Source organism: Cibotium barometz, chromosome 47 (assembly GCF_041138505.1).
Source record: "Cibotium barometz isolate CiBa-2024 chromosome 47, ASM4113850v1, whole genome shotgun sequence".
NCBI classification, from domain to species: Eukaryota; Viridiplantae; Streptophyta; class Polypodiopsida; order Cyatheales; family Cibotiaceae; genus Cibotium; species Cibotium barometz.
Window position 1 is genome coordinate 7,487,416 of NC_141092.1, and position 6,226 is coordinate 7,493,641.

Below are 6,226 nucleotides of genomic sequence, written 5' to 3' on the forward strand. Positions count from 1 at the left end.
TTTTCATCATTGATCATTGGTGAAGCTCGGAATAGTATGGCAAATATGCGAGATACGAGAAAACGGTTTGTTGTTGAGGAGGTGCTCATTTCACTAATTAAAGCCTTTGATTGACCCTAGATTTATAGAGATCATCGATTACTAGAGCCTTGTCCCTTAGTCTCCTATTATAACTAGATGATGACGATGGGAGCGCAACTCACCAGCAAAACTGTATGCATCAAGCTGGTGAGATTGACACGATTTGCATATCCACACAAGCACCTCCGTGCTGCGTGACAATGCTAATAGAATGATGGTGGCAATGCCCATGAGCATGGTTAGATACCGCAACATGTTGTCTGGATAGCAATCAAAAGGCATTAGATCAACTTGATGCACCTATAGCTCCTCATCAATGCTAGAATAACACCCGCATTTAGTTTGTTCCCAACTCGAGCTGGGGATATATTTCATGTGCTTTCCCTTGTCGTGTAGCGGGGGAGTGCATGAAACACTTTCCACCTGGAACCCCGCTCAGTCGGGTTCACCTCTCTTGCTAGCTCAGCAAGAGCTAGCTCAATAGAACCAGCCCTAAGAAAGACTTTCTGATCAACACGCATCAATGCTTACATGGTTCAAAAAAGTTCATATCCATTAAAAGGAAACTACTTGAAAAAAAGCACTAACATAAGCATAATGAAGAACGAAATTACATGTGAAAATTTGCCAAAAATTCAACCCATCGTCCTTGACGAGGATTCATCACTGGCTGAGTAAAGATGTAAGTCAATTATCTTCCTTAGGGAACATACTTTTTCAAAGATTAACCCTTAGAGCCCTTGTTTCTTTAGAATTGAAACCCTAGATTGCCAAATCTTTGATTTCTCGAAGGAATATTGCAAGAAGAAGGTTGCTGTGCAAAAATTTGGTGCAGTTTCAAGAAAGTGTACAGAATCTTGATACAATTTCAAGAATGTTTATAGAATACATAAAGTTTGCATAATATAATTTGATGTGCAGTTTCAAGTGCAAAGTTGAAGGATATTGAAGATTTGTTTTAAGATCAGTGCAGAATTAAAGATTCATGTACAAAAAGCAAGATTGAAGCAAAGATTCATAGTTGTCAGTGATATTTGTCAAAAATCATACACATAGTTTACATCTCTTTGCTATTTGTCATAGTTTTTGTTGAATTCTTACAAGAAACAGTTGAAATATTAAGAAACAGATGAAATACCAAGAAATAGTTGACAACACCAAGAAAGGTTTGCAAAGAAAGATTAAACTATAGTGATTTGTGAAGATTATCCTTTAAAATAGATTGTTTATAGTCTAATGAAGTGGATTGATATTAATTTTCAAAGACTAGTGTTAATTTTGGTAAAATCCAAGCAAATAAGTCACAAAAGTGATGTCTTGATAACTTGCAACTACATTTTTGGTAAAGATTAAGTGTAGATTGTATCTTAATGCAGAAAATGGTGTACATTTCAAGATGAGTGCAGAATTAATGATTCATGCACATAAAGCACCATTGAAGCAAAGATTCACAGTTTTGTAAGTGATATTTGCCAAAAAATCCTACACATAGTTTGCATCTCTTCGCTATTTGTCATTTTTTGTTGAATTCCAAGAAATAGTTGAAATATCTAGAAATTGTGAAATAACAATTGACAATACCAAGAAATGTTTGCAAAGAAAGATTAAATTAGAGTGATTTGTGAAGATTATCCTCAAATAATCAACTAGATTGATATTAATTTTCCAAGATTAGTGTTAATTTTATGAAACTCCAAGAAAATAAGTCACATAAGTGCTGCCTTAATAACTTGCAACTTTAGTTTTGGTAAAGATTGTAGCTTAATACAGAAAACAATGTAGATTTATGTGTATTTGATGCACATAAACATTATGGCCCTAGTGGGAATTGAACCGAGTCCACTTGTGTGAGCCAGTGCACCCCATACATCATAGGCTCCTCCTAACCTGTATACAAGGCTTCTTGAGTGGGAAGTTCTCTCGTATAAATGATTAGTGATAAACAAGATAGTAAGATCAAGAGTGGGTTCTACAACAACATAATACACATGAGCCTTTTCATCATTGAGCTCTAGTTAAAAAGCTCTCATTAAAAGAGGGAAAACAGTTGGGCAGTGGATCTCTCTTGGAGATTGCTTAAGTTTATCCACTTATACTGTGTTGATATCCTAGATGATGTACTTGAAGGCATAGTAGCAGAAATCTACAACAAACCAAGTACAAGATGCAAATGCAATAATCAACAAGTACATATTAAGGAAAGTTCCCATTCAAGTTGTCTATAACACAACAATTATGCAAGAACAAGAAGAATGGAGAGTTGAACATTAATTTTGTAGAACTTAAATAGGTGTTTCTCTACAAGAAGAGTTTCTTTATTGACAAAAGAAATAGCTTGTTGACTACACATAGCACTTATGAGTTGGCCTACATTACAAAGAAGATTGGAATAGGCTTGAAGCCACTATTGGGGTGGAAAAGACTGATGTATTGTGCTCATGCATGTTGGAACTTCATCCTACACTGAAGTACTTAAACCATATCACAAATGGTGGGGTGGAAAAGATTGATGTGTTTTGGTCGTGCATGTGAAGGACCAATGGCACAAAAATAAGGTTATGGCTTAGAGATGGAGTGTAAGAAGGTAAGACATGTTGCCTCCTCAACCTCCATATTGGCCACCTACATAGCCTTGATCAATGTAGAGCAAAAACAATAGTGCCTCCTTCATTCCTTCGACCTATAATATATGCTCAACATCCAAAAATGCATTCTCACTCTAAGTACCGTTGTTTCGTATGAAAAGATGCAGGGGAGAAGAGAGCTTGAGCTCTTAAAAGCACACACACACTCACACAAACCCAACTAGAAGAGAACACACAAGGTGAGAGACTGAAAATTCTTCTTCTTCTTCATAACACAACAAAAGAGGTCTACAAAGAAGATAAAGTAACTAACACACATAATAGAGTATATACAAGCAGTCCATAATGTGAACACACTAAGTGGAGTCGGTAGATGTGGACTAGTCGATGTAGTCCAGCTATAGAATCTCTAGCAAAGATATGTCGATGCCAGCTACCAAACTTGCGTGATGTAAATGTCGAACGGTCATGTAGGCGCCTTGTGAGTGTCAGGTCATGTTGAGCTTGACATCTCAACACTCCCCCTCAAGCTCAACTCCAGCTCATGAACTCCAAGCATATCTTAAAATCTGCAGAGCTTCTTAGCTCCCAAGGCCTTCATGAAGATGTCAGCGACCTGATCCTATGTGCTGACATAGGCCAAGTGGATGTCGCATGCAAACACTCTCTCCCTGATGAAGTGGTAATGTTCCTCAATGTGTTTTATTTGCGCATGGAAAATTGGGTTCCTAACCAATTGTATATTACTAAGATTATCACAATATATGATAACCTTTCTCTGAATATGCAACCCCAAATCAATAAGTAGCTTGCGTACCCAAGCTACCTCACATGCTACCACTGCTACTCCTTTGTACTCTGTCTCTATACTCGATGACAAGGCAACTGTGGGCTGCTTCTTACTACTCCATGTCACAGCAGCACTCCCCAATGAAACATAAATCCACTGATAGATCTCTTGTCTGGATCCTTACCTAGGATAGTAATATATGCACATTAGCTACCTCTTTGCAATGATTGTGACATCTTTATCATGCAAGACAAACTATAACATCAACTAAGAGCTAGCAAATTATCTAAAATTTTGCTCGAATCCCCCTATAACTCTTCCATTGAGAAGCACTTTAGAATATCCACCCAAGGAAAGTCTAGTATAAATGCATGTAGCCATTTTAATTACAAATCCCAATTTTTCCATCACCCTAGCAATCAATGACCACTGTATCCTATCATCATAAGCTTTCTCTAAGTCCCATTGCATCATAATGCATTTCTGCTTAGTTTTAGTGGCCACATCTCTACCCAGTAATACACCTACCTTTGATAAAGCCATGTTGTTTTTTTGAGGTAGCCTCTTGCAACACAGGGGAAGTCAGCTCATATTTTAACATCAGTATATATCATTAAAAAAAAACACTCCACAATCCATCCCCATTACTACCATTACTTCTAACTACTACACATGCACTTTGTACATGTAACTTCTCCATGAAAAATAGCAATATTGACACTATAGGGACTCTCATGTTCCATACAAGTCCAAGGATAAACACTTTATGCTTCCCTATTACCTAGAAGAGGTTGCTATCACCTCGCAAGTCATGCCTTCAAGGGCTTTTCAAACATAAAAGGCCTCTTCATCGAGACATGCCTTCAAGACCTCTTTGAACATCATTAGGACATTTTGGAGATCATTTGTAGGGCCTTCTAAGAAATTCATGAATTACTATTTTCTCTCTCTAGAAAAAATGTACAAATATAAAACAACTGAATTTTGAGATGTGATTATTCTACTCTTGCATTTATGAATAGCTGCTGCAAGCTTTTCATAAATTCGAATCATAATATATCCTTATTCTAATATAATTCTTGTCAGATTGTCATAAAGTATTTTTTTTTGTATCTTATACACCAAGATAGGGCTCTTTAATGAAGCATTTCATGCTTAGAATTGAAATTCTAATAAACCCCTTGATAGTATAAGCAAGATATTATCACCCTATCTTCACCCTTACACATAGTCCATGGAGAGCAACAGTGTAAGTAACCATTCTACTAGCATGCTTAACGAAGTAGACAATAACAGAAAATATTATCTCCACATTGATCTTGATAGTGAGTATGAGCCCATTCAAAAGCGCAGAAAACAATCTTCCACGCTCTCATCAAATGATAAAGCAAACATGAGAGGGTCTGGTTTGTAGTACATAGATCTTTGGTGTGATGGATCAATCTATCCTATCAACCCTACAACCGCTTCCCATCCTTCATTCTCTAATCCCACAACTCTATTACGTTTTACAGGAGATGGAGTCAATGGATTGCTAGGATACTATCAATCCATCGTTGCCTATGCAAATAGTGAAAGGCAACACTCTCAAGCATCTCAACTTCTTCGTTCAATAGAAGAATGCAAGGCACTAAAATTGAACGAAGGCAAAAGGAAACAAGTGTTGGACTACGACAAAGGAAGAGAAAGCTCAAGAAGTTTAGATTCCAACATAACACATTACATGGTAAGGTTCATGATTATGTTCTTTTAGTTGACATGAACAACTGATTGATGCACATCTGTTTCTCTCTTTGTTGATATGTAGCATATTCTCTACAACCATATGCCATTTTTTATCCAAAAATATGGAAACCCTAGTTCTTCGAACACTCAAGGGATGGAAAAGTCACACTATATGGCACGAAATGCATATTTCAGGCATACACAACATGGTGGAGGAAGGAGAAAAGAAAACAGCATGCATGAAGTATTCCATTGGTTCTTTCCAAGAGTATAGGCATGATCAACTGCCTGTCTTCAACATTGAACTCCTATAGATCATTTGGCATCTTCAAACCTTAACACTTGAGAAGAACCAGGTCTAGAGACTTCGCTTCTTCTTCCTCTCATTCAAGTTGGACCTCATTAACAACTTCTATGTCTTCATAAAATTAGGTCGGGTGGTCTCATCTGTAGAAACATCCTCATCAACAGTCTCCTCGTAGAACACCTCTTCCCCTAATGAAGGGAGGATATATATCACTACAAGACAATGCTGCCATACACGCGTTTCATACACGCGATAAATTACGAACGCGTGTATGGTCGCGCTTGTATTTGAATAGAATCGGGCGCGTGTATTTTAGCATTTAAGTTCGCGTGTATATTTGCATTTATCAACGCGTGTATAAACGTGTTTATATACACGCAGTAATATACGCATAAATACACGATAATATTCACGGGGTAATACTCGCTATTATACACGGATAAATACACGCTACTATACACGGATTAATACACGCATGGCAGAGAAAAACTGAAAAAAAACTGAATTCCTTTACAAAATTGAAAACTATTTTCCTTAAACCATCTCATAGTACATTACAGTATACATCATTACACAATCCCACTACATGCATTTACAACAATGAAATATATTCAAAAATAAATCATGCATATGAGATGATAGAAATGTCATCAATTTAGAACATATAGTGACGGATTGGTTAGGGTTCGATCTCATCTTCAATAAGATCCATCCTTGCCAAACGATCAACATCAATAT